We start from the raw sequence: 16474 nt of genomic DNA, 5'->3' as shown, positions 1-16474 counted from the left end.
GTTTCAATTACTAAATTTGTGTTGACTGTTTCTCAAATTTGAGTCTCAGAGATATTTTGTAAAGATTTTTTATTTTTTATTTTTTTGCCAACAAAATAATTTTTGTTTGAATTTATTGACTTGAAAAATCACATTTACCCTTCTTTGGCAACTTTCTGTTATAAATTGCTATTAGTAATTAAGGTGCCTTAATCCCATATCTGATCACCTCAGACATTTTATAGAAAAAAACCTCTGATAAAAAAGCCACAGATAAGCTTTCAGATAAGCACAGATAAGCTTTCACTGCTTGCATGTACTGTAATTCTAAATATTCAGTCAGAACGGAAGCTTTTGTGGTTAAAGCCATGCTGGGAGAAAGGCTCATTTAATCTCACCACATGCCATGGCTCCATAGTGTGATAAATGTGCATGAAACACCTGTAATTTATTTGTACAGATCAGAGTGGCAAATGCACAGTCAGATCTCAACCACCCTGAATGAGCTGTCAATAAGAACTTGTTCCTAATGATATCATATGTAACCAGCATTACAAAATGTCCACAGCAGTCAAGAGGCTAATTTTGGTTAGAGGCTAAAATAAATAAATAAAGCAAATCATTTTTTACCTAGCAAAAAAGCAAAGCAAGCCTTTTTTTTTTTTATCTGTTAATAAAGCACTATTTTTAAATCACGCATTTGAATGAATAGTTCAATCATTCCAATCATAAGTAGTCCTTTTTGGCATTTTTGTAATAATTGACTTTTATGAAACATACAAATTGAATGAAGGATTAATAAATTAATAATTAAATGACTACATGAACACGTACAGTTGTATTATTTCCAATAAGAGAAGAATTGTGACATAGTAAAGGCTGCATAGCTCTGCTGACATCCCAACCAGTGCCCGTGGGCCGTCTTCAGTTGAATATTCTCGTAGGCAACTTCAATCTTTATGACACTGTATCGACTTACGAAGCTCTCAATTCTAGCAGTCAGTGCTGATGATCTAGCCCAGAAGGCGTCAGAAGGACTAGACCTAGAAAGAATGAGTGGTAAGTCCTTCCATCTGAGAAGTCACCCAGTCAGTTACTTTGTTCTGCTGAAATCCGCATTAAATTACTTGACTCCAATTAGTCTGACTGAAGCAGGTATTCACTTGCCACCACCTACTAAGTACCCTATGAGACCAGCAGAACATAATCGCAAGTTTGACCTCGGTCTTTCATCCGTTTGGATTGACGTCCTGACCAGGGGGAGGGTCCTGTGTGTCTACCAAACATACCTTCCACTTCTTACTATATCCTTCACTGTCCTTCAGGCATTGAGAAGCCTTTACTTTTTAGTTATTTTGGTATTTTTTATTTATATTTATTTATTGGATCCATCTCCTACTTGTGCCTGTCCACTAACTTTATCCTGGAGATCTTTTGACAGGGCTTTCTCCCACCCATAACTGTTGTGTGCTTCAGTTGCACTACAAGGAATGAAATCGTCCATTTTATTGTAATTTTATTATTATTATTTTATTATTTATTATTCTTTGTGTGTGTGTGTGTGTGTGTGTGTGGGTGTGTGGGTGTTTGTGTTGTTTGATTTGTGGGGTGTTGTGTGTAGTGTGTGTGTGTGTGTGTGTGTCGTGTGTTGTGTGTGTTATGTGTGTGTGTGTTGTTTGTTTGATGTTTATCTTCACTTGGATGTTTAGTACGTTGCCCTGCCAGGACATACAGCTGGTACAACCTCTTCGTTCAGGATGCAAGGCAACAAAATGTGATTAAATTGAAGGGTTGTGATTATTTTCTATACATTTCTATCTAAGCTTTTTTATGGAATTATCACAGTTAATGCTTCCTGTCCAATTTACATCACTAGCTAGAGGATTTTTTTTTATAATAATGTACATCAAGATGGGCACTGAAAGTGCAATATACTGAACAATATGAATCACTTAAACCTTGTGAGTTGGAATATCTCAAGAAACATGTATCCACATCCAGCCCTACAAAACCGCCTCAAAAGAAGGCCCCTATCAAACCTCCCCACTCCCCAAACTCCCTCTATACCTCATCCAACTTCAATTTATTTCTCATTCATCTTTTCCTCCAGAGCTCCAAATAAGCAAGGTGGGTGAAGTTCATAAGATTCGCCCTTAGGGCTTTGTTATTTTTGGGGCCAGTACTCTTCCTCCCACTCAGCATTTGCGGCCTTGGCTTGGAATTCCTTTACCACTATATATAAACTTACGAGTTCGCACACATTGATGATTTTCTTCACAGTCACTTGTTGCAACCTCCAATATAACTATGTCACCAATTATTAGGCCTAAGCAGAGGAGGCCCAAACATAGCACTCAATGAGAATTTGCAAAGGAAACTGTCAGTGCCAGAGGATGGAGGATCGTCAAAGAGAACTTCACAGTAACTAATTGGCATGTCTCCCTCCCTAGACCCGTTCAGGTGAACATTTGGCGGGGCACTGAGGCAACTGTGTAACGTTGAGATACACTGAAGCACTGTCAGTTCAAAACACCCAATCTACCATGAGCTCCCTTCCTGAATGTTCCCCCACACATGAGTGACTGCGTGATATTTAGATATTGCATTCCTTTAAGGAAATCCTGGTGTTAATTGCATGCTGGCCAGCATAGGGGGCTCAGATGGGATGCTAAGTGTGGCGAGCAGACATTTGTACAAAGCTTTTAACCTGACTCATTAATATCCATTAGGTAGTTCCCATTTGCCCTGTAGTCCTAACTGAGGTGATAAAAGGCATATAGGTGTCCACTAGCCATTTTTTTAAGGAGCTGTTACAGCTGAGGCACACCATTGTAAAAATGTAGCAAGCAAAACAAAAATACGTGATATGGAATTATCTTCTGCTCTATCCACTTTGATGAAATACAGGTAGACTGATACTGCATTTTTGAAGCTACCCTCATGAGAACGTCAGTAGAGTTTGGATTGGGGTTCCACAGAATGTCAAAGTCATTTCCGAAAAAACAGCTTTTGCCAACTTCAGTATACACCGCAATTATTGTCAACTTCAGATCATAGGGGCTATGTCCCTGGTCAGGGCACTGCAAAATCAAACAATGCATAACAAGGGCTTTGTACATTTGGGCACAACACTGGTCAGAACACTAAAATCTACGTTCTCCAAAGGATTGGTGATAGGCAACAGTCAAGATGTCACTGTGAAGGATTTCTTCTCAAACTTTACAATACAGTGGTCTTCATATGTGTAATTAATCGTAGTCATCTGTCACACTCACGTAAACTCTCGGTAATGTTGCATTATGTACCATCTTCGTCTTTAGCTGACTGGTGACTCAATTTACTGTCGTGTATTTCTGTATTTAATTAAATATTTTTTTGCAAGCACAGTGACGATATCGACTGTGCACAGGTTTTGATGGTACTGAATTTCCTCACAGTACATTTCACCATGACTCAAATGTTAAGAGCTATACTACAATCAAAAAATGGGTATTTTACTATCTTTATTGTTTATTTTATTTATTTTTTTGATGTAACACAGTTACCTATAATATACAATTAAAGATGTTCTTTCATCTTTATTATTTTAATTTAGCATATGTTTAATATCATACAACCAGGCGGGTTCGTTCAGAATTGATCATAGTTATTGACAAAATAATTTGAGCTCCATAAAAGCCCTAGCTGCCACTGTTTTAACATATCACATGAGGAGTATTCTTCAAATGTCAAAAAAAGAGAAAAAAAAAGAAAAGAAATGTTAGATAAATTATAGCCAATGCCCTTAGCATTTCGGGGGTGTCAATTACTAAATTTTGTCGTTTACTGTGTTCCTCAAATTGACTTGAGTCGCAGAGTAATTTTTAAGTTTTTTATTTTTTAGTTTTTTGCCAACACATAATTTTTGTTTGGAATTATGACTTGAAAAAGCACATTTACCTTGCGTTGTCCACTTTCTGTTCTAATGCTATTAGTATTAGGGTGCTTAATCCCATACGTCACTCATCATGTTATAGAAAAAACCTCTGATAAAAACCACCGATAGCTTTCGTATACAGCACGATAAGCTTTCCCATGCTTTTTCCCCCAAATGGTACTGTATGCCTAATATTCAGTCAGAACGGAAGCTTTTGGGGTTAAAGCCATGCTGGGATAAGGCTCTTTATCACACCACATGCCAGGGTATCCATAGAGTGTGATAAAATGTAGCCTTAAACCCCTGTAATTTTATTTGTACCGATCGAGTGGCAAAATGCCACAGTCCGATCTCAACCCACCTGTGAGCTGGTCAATAAGACTCTTTTGCCTAATGTATCATATGTAACCAGCATTACAAATGTCCACAGCAGTCAGAGGGCTAATTTGGTTAGAGGCTAAATAATATAATAAAGCAAATCATTTTTACTTCTCCAAACAGCAAAGCCAGCCTTAAAACCATCTAGTCTGGATCTAAAATAAAACGCTCTCTCCTCTCTTCTCTCTCTCTCTCTCTCTCTCTCTCTCTCTCTCTGTTGTTAGCAGTAATTCTGTCTAAACCCATTAGAAAAGACTTAGGTGAGCAAATTAAGCCCTCAGTCAAGATGACTTTTATTTATTTATATATTTTATTAAAGTATTAAAGTATTTGAATGTTTCATAATTTGGTTTTGGGAGACCTTAACAGCAGGCATTCTTATACAACAATATTCTTATAATAAGCAACCAAATTCTTATAATATAATATTTAAATTTGCCTTATTTCTCAATTACCCTCAAATGGTTTGTTCGAAATCACTGTCATACCCCCCCTCTCTCTTGGAAGAGTCACAACCCTGTATCTACAGAGACAATGGCATCGCTAATAATATCGTGCTCCAAGAAAGAAAGAAATGGAGGGGAAAAGGTGTTTTAACATTTTTTTTACCTTATGTTATAGCGACCGGAGGGCCCACACGCTTTGTAGACAGAACCCAAACAATCACTCGTTATATTGCATTAGCCAAACACAGACATGGACTCTGATACTCACTGCAGTTTTTCTAAACCAATGTATCGGCTCCAGCCTTTATCAGGACTCAAGTAATAAGAACAACATACCTCAAACTACGGGCCCACGACTGATCTAGCATAATGTATTGGGTTATCGCCGAGAGACCTACAGATGCACTGAATGTATCCACAAACAGAACATATTATTGTCAACCTTCGACAGAACATTAAAGCAACAATTATTAAATCATATAGCAATTGTTGTGTGATTCAGATAGAGCAAGCTGGTCCAAACAAGGACAACCGGTATACAAATCCCGTGTTGAACTTGGCCTTGGATGATAGGAGCAGTAGTCAGTTGAAATGGCGGCGGCACATCAAAAGGTTTAGGATTATATTGCTACTGTGACTGTGGTAAAGAAAGTTTAACCACATGATTCTTCACAGCTTCATCCTTTGGAGGTGAAAATATACAAATCTTTACTATCATAGAGCCGAGCAGTCAACATGTCAGCCATAAAAAACAACCGCACACGTTGAAGGGTTTCAAGTTATCCCGCGACGATGTACATGCAGAATGTAGGCGGGGACATTATGCCAGATGTGTACTTGTGATTGTGTGAACTTCGAGGAAGTAGGATTTGACTTTCAACTTTTATTTACGAACTTTGCAGACACTTTTAACATCACATAAAGCTACATTACAGTCCTTGCTTTAAGGGGCGTGGTCGAGAAAGAAAAGCCGATAGGACCCTTTAAATGATCCTATAACTCAGATGTTGGCCTATAATGTGTTGAAAACAGAAATGTGCAAAGTATAATATGCAAGGTAATCGCACAATGAAGACTTTTAGCTAGTGGATCTATGATTATTTTAAATTAATATGATAAGCTGTACATGAAAACAGAAAAGTTGAAGATGCAGTAGTCTCTAAGACAAAGAAATTACCTGTATTCATTACTTGGGCTAGTAATATCTCAGTAGGCAAACAAAAAATAAAAAAACAATTCTGAAATGAATTTTATCATGATATTTTCAGAAGCCCCAAGGGTCCGTATACGAAAATTAGAGTACCTGAATGTTTGAATGCTGTAGGCAAAAATGCAAGACAGCACTTACGGATCTGGCAATTAAGATTTAAAGCTTATCTCACATGAGTCCAGCCAGAAATGAACGGGGGTTACTGAGTTTACAATTTTAAAGATAATCGAGTGTATTATGAATGACTTATCACCGAGCCATACCACATAGACATGGATGGAAAAAACATGTAATGCATTTAGAAGCACCATCTTGGGAGATCATCATCCATTTGCCCTTCAGATATGAAGAAGAAACAAAAAACAAAGGTCCAAACTCTCTGGCTCCCTACCGAGTCACCCTCTTATGGTCAAGAAAAACTGTTCACAGATTCGGCATTCATTCTTGAGGTCACTCGGTCTAAGAATTGAAATGTAAACAAATTATAAAACCGCCCCAAGTTTCAATTGCTGTGTTTTTTGGAATTCTCACAAAAAAGCAGCTTGCCTCCAATTAGAAAACACATTTCTTTGCCCTTGACACTCTGGCTTGTTGAGCCCTAAATGTGGCTCCTTATACATGTCTTAATTTAGGCACTGTAATAGTTGTTCTTAAGAAAGCCTGAAAATAAATCAAAATCCTGCGCCACCAAGATTCAGAACTGTGCATCCAATAGAACACTCTTATTATCCCATTGGGGCCATGGGAAGGGATTTTTGAAAGGCAGTAAAGTGACGGAACACTGGTAGGTCACAGACAATGGCAACATAAGAATGGCATATGTCCAGATCAGAAGCTGTTGAATACAATTATATGTTTAGTTCAGTCTTCAAATTGGCTTCTTACATGGCCTAGTATTTACCTATCTCTCATGTTACACAACAATTCTTACTAATATAGAACATATATTGTTAGGTATGGAAAAAGTAAGTACCCCTGTAAAAATGCTATGGGTGTTTCAACCCAACTTTTGGTCCAAATACTACTAACCCAACTTTTGGGTTCAAATTTTGAATTAAAAATGTAGCCCAACAGTTTGGGTTAGTCCATATTTGTACAACAAGTTGGCTTGAAACAAGCCATTTTTTTTTTGAGTGGACATACAGCAAGAATTTGCAGCCATGCTTTTTTTACAGGTGTCTGTTTTTTTTTTTTTTTTTTTTTTTTTTTTTTAAACTGAGCAGTTAATTGACTTGTATTCACATTGAATGCTTGGTTTCACACATTCATTTAGGAATTAACATTGGCTGCCTGTCTGATTTGAAGTCACCTCAACCTCTTCTTTCCAAACCACTAATTCAGGGAACAAAAACAGACAAAGTTTACAATACTGTGTCGTAAAATAAAGCTAATTGACTTCGTGTAATGGCAAAATCAGATTCTGAGCGTGCCTCTTTTTCTACATAGTTTCAATTTAATTTTATCATGTTATTATAAAATGGAAAACTAGCTACTAAACATCTTGCTCTGGAGGAAGCTAATCTGACATAGGCTCTTTAAGGTCAGTTGTAGTGACATTTCTTCTGCCACGGTTCTGGTTTTGGCGTTGGTTCACACATGCATTATACCATTTTTATTATTTATGGGCCAGATAAAATCATACCTGATTCTAAGGTCCTGTATAGTGCAGTAACCTTGCAAATCCACAGTAGGAAGGACAGCATGGGCTGCGTTAATGCTGCTCCAGCCAAATCCCTGCCATCTCTTCTGATGCAGGTTACCTAATGCAGTTTGAGTGTTGAGACTTGTATGGGTCAGCATTCAGAGCTGATACACATGCTCAGTGTCCAGGCTTTAGAGACTTAGATGAACATCTATGGATGAACTTCTTCTAGTCTTCAGTGACAAGGGCAAAGTGGACACTGTGCAAATCCTCAGGCTTTGTTATGGGGCGTTTATAGGGCATGGTGGTTTGTGGGTTTATTTCGAGTGCCGGTCTACTGTGTTCTCTCATGTGTACAAACTATGTATTCGTTGATGATATTTTAATATTCTAACACATTGACATATAGTAGCCTTACATATGCAGATGCAATGTTGGCCATATGTTAATTATACTTGGTTATTTACACCTGGACATACAAAATAGCTAGATTGATCCTTTTTTTTTCTTGTTTTGTTTCTGTTAGTTTGACTCCCTCTTGCAGAACGCCTCCCTGTCGCTCAGTCAAATTAGTTTTAAACCTATTTGTAGCTCTTGAAATGAGACATACTGTCTATTACAAATTTGCCCTGTGTAGAATCGAGTGTGTTGCCTGGTAATGTTCTGCTAACTAGCAGCCAGATAACACAAATTAAAACAATATTGTAAAGGAGTCCCACCCACTGGAGATGGAAAAGTTCATCATAAATCCACTTTTAAATATCAACGTAGTTTTTAGGTGTGGTGATTCACCCAACAGAAATCCCTTGGGTGTGAAGTTCATCTGTTTAAATATTTGTTTAATATTTTACATTTAAAATATTATGGTTGAACACTCGGTTACTATGGGGGAAGCAACTGGAGTTGCCTCATAAGCTCTAATTGCGTGCTGCCAACACTGAGCAGCATCAACATATTACCGTGAATTTACTGTTAACCTTGGCCTTAGAATTAACAGTGAACGTTCTCTCTCCTTTCATTTTATTCATTTTCAAGCTTATTAATTGAATATTAGTTTATTCAACACCGAGGCGATGATTAAAATTAATTGCCCGTTGCTTGTGTTTTGGTCCATTTCCACCATAATTACAAACAGCAGCAGTTTAAAGAGACTCATTTATTGTGTTTAACTGTTTGTTGTTCATAATTTTTACATTCATCCTCAAAACGTTGTGTTGCATTTGTGCTCTAAAGCTTTCACGAGACCCCCATAAACACCATCCTAATGGCATACAGACAAATGGTCTTAAGACATCTGAGTCTTGGTAGCTGCAAGGGTGTGTGGAGGTCTTCTGTTAAAACGAAAGATTCCATGAGATGGGAAAAAAAAGCTTTGAAAATAACATTATATTGCACACCGTGTGGTTTTGTGTGGGTTTTTCTGTCTACCAACTGTGAATATATCTGGTGTTGAAATGACAAGCAAGGCGCCCGGCTCCGTGGCCTGTGGTGAGACATTAACAACACCTCAGAGTGCCCTCAGTCCGCCTTCTTAAACGCTGACTTTCAGTTTGGAGGTGCACACAGCAGTTTTTTGAGCCAACGCACCACTACTTAGAATCCGGATGAACCAAAGTATGCAATCTAAGTAGTTTTCAACCTGCCCCACGATACGCTCGAAACCAAACTAGGTTCAACTTGGGAAAAAAGGGTACGTTGAACTGTAACGTTCTCTTAGACTGGGGGGACGGCGCATAGATGACAGGAAATGATCTTTCTGGGAAATGAGTAGTCCTCACCTCATATGAAGGACAGCAGGGATGGTATGTCCATAATATCAACTGACTGAAAGACACAGCTTACGAATAAAAATATTGCATTAGAAATACAAAAAGCACAACATCCTGTACATTTTAAATAACCAAGTCCACCTAATAAGAGGTTGCTAACACGTAATTCTAGCTCCTGTTTTTCAATGCTTGTTTTTTCGGAAACCCTTTTGAGGCAAGTTTGGAGAAGGATAAAGCCTGTGTCAGACAAAGTTTACTCTCTCCCTCTCTCTCTCCTCCATCTCGCATCATTCTCTCTCGTCTTTGCGGATTGTTACGAAGATTTTCTGCCATCATCAAAGGAGTTGCTAGTATCTAGAGCAACTGGTTAATGTCCATTTGGTAGAAAGAAAAAAAAAAAGATTTTAACAGCTTATTAGTCTGTACGCAGATGCAAACAAAATTATATTTGTAGTGTAATTCAGTACAGAATGTACTGCAGAAGGGCGCTGGTATCTTGTCTCGGGACAGCGTATGCTGCTTTTTATGTAATGCTGTCATCTTTACACTAGAATGCTAACAAGCCTCATGCAGGCATAGTTAGTGTGTGCAATAGCACCTCCAGTACTGTGAGTCTTGAAGGACTCAATCCTGTATGTACACAGAAAGTACATGTAAATCTTCTTGGTGGCCTGCTGGGTTACAGAGATGAAGAAAGATTGTATGTTTAACTGCATCGGAAGGCAGAGAGTAAACGCAGGCAGAGTGGTGCGAGCACTGCAGAGAGTGTGAAGCTACTATGACTCGGCAATACCGTGATGTGGGATACCATTTATTTCCAGACACTCCACCAGCACTATCTATTCAATCACTTCTTTCCACCTAACAGGCTTAACCAACAGTTGTCTTCTTTGTCTTCTCTCTTACTCTTGAAACCACAGTAAAGTAACTCTAAAGTGGTGTTTTGAAAATGTGGATGGCTATTTCCACACTAAATGGAGAAAACAATTTCTTGCCTATTACCATTTTAGATGGACCACATAAACAGATGTTGTTTAAGTCTTTAAAGCGCTAGTAGGATAACTGTAAATAAAACACCTTAACTTGATGGCAAGTACCTTCTGGTTCACACACTGACATCAACATATAGAGAATATCTATATTTATTTGGTTCGGCGTCATTTAGAATTGCATTTAGAATGACTTTTTTAAATTCCAATCTAATTACTCGAATAACTGAATTTAATTTTACATCATATTTAACAAATTACTACTTAATTGATCAGCATTTTGAAGAACAGTCCTAAAATGTGTTACCTGTGGTTGAAATTATTTTGCATTGTAATTGATTTAAATTGTTCTTCTTATCATTCTTATCACAATTCGATTAAATACATTCAAATTCCAATTAAAAGTCAGTCAGATCAATTTCGCGGGGGGTATGTCAAATTAAATTTCACACTCATGAATTCAAAGGGAGCCAATAACTCAATTCGGAATTTTGCCCAAACCTGATGATGGTGGATGTTGCCATGCAAGTCAAAAGACTTCTAAAGAGTCAAATTCATGTTTAGGAATTTTATTCATACTATCATTTACTATTTGCAAGTAAGTTTAAGCACTGTAGAGGTATGCAAGAGCTCCAGAGGTGTAGTTTTATTTGCTTGACCCCCATTCTGTGTGCCTTTGTTAGTCTTACTGCCAGTAGTCCAAATTTAGGCAGTCATTTTTAAATATTTATTTACCTATGAATTCATCATCCTATGAATTTTTTCTTTGTCAACATCTCGGCAGTAATTTCTTTGAGAAATCACTCATTGTACATTTCCTTTTTGTCCTTCATGTGTTACTCATGACCACAAACATGTGTCAAAATTGATGTTGTCAGGTCAAATTCAGAACCAATATTAGCCAAAAACCCAAAATAAAAATTGTCCCTTCTGTCTAAAGGGTAAAAATAGCACATAAAACTCTAATTTATCCCGACCTATTATCCCCAGGCCCATCCTTTCTGCTCCAAGAAAATATGGATTATTGTAAAGGCCAATATACTGTCTCTGGCTACATTCAGTAAAAGTCCTAGATGAATATAGTAATTTTTGTATCACACACACACACACACACACACACACACACACACACACACACACACACACCACTCCATGGCACAAACACACAAACACCACACACACACACACACACAAACACACACACACACACACACACACACACACAAACTAGGACTGATTTTCTCAATACTTTAGTCACTTTTTGCACAGTTCTTTGAAGCTTGACAGTCTTATTCTATGAGATTCCACATTAAAAAATACACTTATACTATCAAAACACTTTAGAAATATCTCAATCAACTCACTTTTTCATAACCATAGCAAAGGTTGTCAGCCAACAAACACACTTTGGCAATCATAAAACAAATAGCTAAAAACACTAAAAATAGGTAGCATTAATACAATGTTTTCTTTGTAAATGTCTTTAGTAAACAAAATGACAGGTCCTAGAATGCACTGCAGTATGTTACATGGGTCATTTTTACATTATATTACAAAATTATTTCCAAGTTTTCCCCTATTGTAATAGATAGTAACAAATTTGAAAGATTAATATCTGTGTGTGTTTAGCTATGTCTAATGGCTTTCCATAGTATGTTTTTTTTTTTTTTTTTTTTTTTTTTTAGATTTAGAATATATTTCAGTATGGTATTGCTGTACAAATATAGCTGTACAAACAATATAGTTTTGAAAAGAGTATACAAACCTTAACTGGCATCTAAGTTAAGTTATTTAATACCAATTGTGATATTTAAAGTGCTAAACTGTGAGCAATTTCTGTTGCAATGTAATTTGCTTATATTATATATTTTAACATATTTATTTATATGCATTACATATTATCAGGTGCTCAGGGAATAGGGGGCAGTGAACACTATATAGGGTATTGCAAACCACTGTCTTAAAGGAATAATCACATGTGTGTGATTTATTTTAGTGGCTTCCCTGTGTTTGGGGTTGAGATGAAGCACTGGGAATGCAGCAGATCTTGCCGTTTCAGCAAGTCTATCTGGATGGATAAGAGTGGCCTTCATACCATTGATGAAAGCCATCTCATCATCCTGACATTCAATCTCAAATGTATAAAATTGAACTGTCATAATTTCTGGCCTTTTATTTATTTAATTATTTACTATTTACATTGGTAAGATATTACTTTTGCTCTGCTTAAATTGCAGATTTTGCCAATATCAGTATCAAAAGAAAAGAGATGGCGTGATACCAAACAAAAAAAAAAAAAAAAGATCATCATATACAGATCATTTGTGATGATGAAATTACCGGAGTGTTTTGACCAAACTGGCAAAAAAAATCCAATCTGCGCGAGATCAAACAGTGATACTTCAATTTTTTGTACCTACACCACAAAAATTAGTTATAAATGTGATAATCCCTCAACCACACATGATTCCCTTCTCACATAAACCCTGTAGAAGCAGACATTTCCCTTATCAAGATTTGCTTTGTTTTTAGTGTGAAAGACATCGTAGCCCCAGCTGATTTGAAACACTTACAGACAGCCATCTGTAAAATTTGTGATATAAACTTCATAAGCATAAATCATAGTGGCCTCACTCAATGGCTTTATGTATATTAAATTGTCTTTGTTCTAAATCGATCACTATATGAAGTTCTGCTCAGCACAACAGCTCGCATTATAGCCGCAGCTGTTTATACAATGGCTTCAATTTATCAGTGCTGTTTACCCCAGAATGCAATTTGCAGCCTTTTAGTCAAATGAAGACACATGAGTGATGTAGCAAGTGAAAAACATTTCAGAGGTGAGCCGCTAATGTTCTAGTTCAAGGGCTTAAGTTTTACTACATCTACTTTCCTATCTAATTGTAATGATTGATTTTCAGTGGAGAACTAAGCTTACGCTATGAATAGTGTGTGTGTCATGTCTTCTACATGTCTTCACTGTCAATGACATAAACCGTTTTGATATAGGGGCATGAGCCTTATCTGTATTTTAAGAAAGTAAATTATATTCCATTACATATTTTTTTTCCATACAGAAAGATTGCCTTTTAATAATTAATACAATTGTATTATATTTTTATTGCAAACTTTATGCAAATTATAGCTAAAGGTTTTTTTTTTAGTAATTTTTCTTTTTTATTTTTTACCTTCTTTTGCAAGTATTTTTTTTTTTTTTTTTTAAAAGTGTTTTATTTTTATTTTATTTATTATTATTATTATATCATCACAATTACAGCACCACACATTTTTTAAAAATGTCTAGTTTGGAAAAATGTCAGCACTAGTAGAAGAACAAATATCCACAATGAGAAAGCTAGTTTCAAAGGTCTCTTTAATAAATCTCAGTATGTCTCCATGTATGTCGACAGTGTTATTTTTAGTACTATTTATACACTACTTAATTTTTTTAATTTTGTTAATGCGCTGTTTTCATTGATTTTTGTTGTTGTTGTTTTTTTTATCTTTTCTATTTAAAAACAAATTTAATTGTGTTTTTTTTAATATATTTTAGTGCTTACACTAAAAATGACAAAAAAATCTATTTTAGAAAAATCTTGTTTTAGTTAGTTGCCAAGGCAACATTTTTCCAATTTTTAAGTTTTCAATTGGGAATATTTATATTTTATTTTAATTAAATTTTATTTAATCAAAAAAAAAAGGTGTGAATTGCTGCTTGCACTTTTCAAAGTCTGTTTCACATGTACATAGTATTTAGAACAAGACTCCCTTGTGCATCATACATGCACGGGGACGTTGACATATTAAAATTTACTATGCAAGGCTGGTCTGTGGTTCGGGCATATAGACAGTTATGTGAAGTGGAAGCATAGTAAGTGCTTCACAGTCCATCTGGGGCCCAATCATGATTGTGCACAGAGCTTTTGTCGCTAGGGAGATCTGAAAGCAGGCCCTCTCAAGCTGCCTCCCAATTACCTGATCCCATTTGCATTCAGTGCATAGAGCAGCAATGTGGTAAGACTGTGATAGACCGACAGCCTTAGGTCTCTCTCTCATCCTCTGCTCTTTGTAGAGTGCTGGTATTACCTCTAGAGAAAAATAAAAAGCGTTTGAACAAACAACTTGACCACTGTGGCATGCTGAAGACATAATGATTCATCATGATTCAGCACTCAGAGACTCTTTAACCCTGATACTAATAGAATGAAGCATGGTGCACGCTATCTAGCGCATGTGTATAATATAACTTTTATCGCAAAAGATAAGATGAACACACAACTACCGAAAGCCAAAAACCGTATTTTATGTCTGCATGAGACATAATTTACCAGAGGAAGCTCTCTGCGAAGCCCTTCTCAAATGAACCAACTGTAAAATAAATAAATATTAGAATTAAATGTGGTACAGATAAAATCTCCTGCCAATTAAGCTTTTTAGCCAAATGGCTGTCACCTGTGCCCCACGGCGGGTGACCTGAGAATTTGAAAACAGCGGTCTGCCTCGGTCCTCCACCCTCAATACATCACTCACTCTGTGGCTGAGTGACTGGATGCTGGCAGAATTGGCAATGATTCAGCCCTCATGTGGATTCATTAATTACACCAGCAATGTTAACAAGGTCATTTGCTCTGCTCTTCCTGAAAATGTTACAGAGGTCAGGGCTCCATCATCAGAATACTTGGTCGTTGGCCCTTTCAAGTTTCCTAATATGTAACATTTAGTCACAAGACACACTAAATGCTGAATACAAACTGGTACATTTAAAGTTTAGAATGGAGGGAAAGAGGGAGAGAGAGTGAGAGGGTGGGAAGAAAAACATGTTTGCGGTGTCAAGTTACAGAAATTGCCCATCTTGGCAGGAAAACTAGCTGTGGGTTCAGTTTAACTCATTCGCACTATTTACTGCACATTTCATCTCAGGATTGTTTGTAACTGATTCTCTTCAAATCAGAATGTTCTTGTGTGTGTTTATGTACTCATAGTATCAGAGCAATTTGTTTGTGTACTCTGATGTACCTGATACTTTCCCTTCCTCTGAAACCATTTCTTTGGCTGAGGCCAATTATACAAACTAACAATCCCAATTTTGTATGATGAAACATAAATTTTTAGGGCTGTCCAAATGGATTTAATCACATCCAAGATTCAAAGTTTGTGTTTTACACCATATATGTGTGGAAACTGTAACCTCGGATACACACAGGCGGATTACCAGAAGGGAATATACTGCATGTGGGTCACTGAGCTCAGAAACAGGGGCTGACTGAAGGGACAAGAAAACACAAATACTGGAGTCTGGCATCAGGCTCATCTTGTGTTTTGGTACACCAAGGTGATGGCATCCACTAGCCCGTAGACCAACCCCTGTTTTGAAGACAGGCTTCCCTCTTCTGCTGTCCTCCAAAGCAGACAAAGAGCTGGTCAGAACTTCTAAAGCTATATGTGCGGTCCGCTGTCCTCCAAAGCAGACAAAGAGGACACACCGCTTGTAAGGACTGGCTGGCTCTGCCTCCTCCAAAGGGAAGTGTGCTAGGAAGTTGATCACCTGGACCCAGAAAGGAAGTGTTGGAAACTTTAGGCACTTATCCAGTGGTCATGGTCTCTAAGTGAGAGTCAGCCGGCCCAAATCCAAGGCACACTTCGCTGACCGAAAATGCTTTCAGTTTCTTCACCCTCTTGATTGAGGTGAGTGCAGTCAGGAGCACTGTGCCTTAAGAGACAGGATCTTAAGCTCGACTTGACTATCAAGAAAACAAGAACTCCTACACCTTCATTCGCTGGGGGAAATGCATACTTGCTGTAGGTCTCAAGGCCAGCTGTGGTGCCAGTATTCCATCCAGCCGAGGGTCTCATTGGTCAGGGAGTAAAACAGCTGGAAGTGGGAAAACTCGAGGGAATCTACTAACAGCTCAACCTGAGTTTCCTCGAGTCAGATCTTTACTCTAAACCCTGCAACTCTAAATCCACCTGGGCCACGCCCTGGGGATGGGAGTCTCTATTATTCCGGAGAGCGCTGGATCCTGTTCATGAGCAGCATGTCTGCTGTGACATGATTGCAGCTGCCCTGGAATGAATTACATGCAACTGCGGACTGCAGTCAAGGTTTTGGCTAGGAGCCAGAGGCCTGCATGCCTGCCGCACACAG

This window comes from Cyprinus carpio, chromosome B13 (assembly GCF_018340385.1).
Source record: "Cyprinus carpio isolate SPL01 chromosome B13, ASM1834038v1, whole genome shotgun sequence".
Taxonomy (NCBI): domain Eukaryota; kingdom Metazoa; phylum Chordata; class Actinopteri; order Cypriniformes; family Cyprinidae; genus Cyprinus; species Cyprinus carpio.
Note: the sequence above shows the minus strand (reverse complement) of the source record.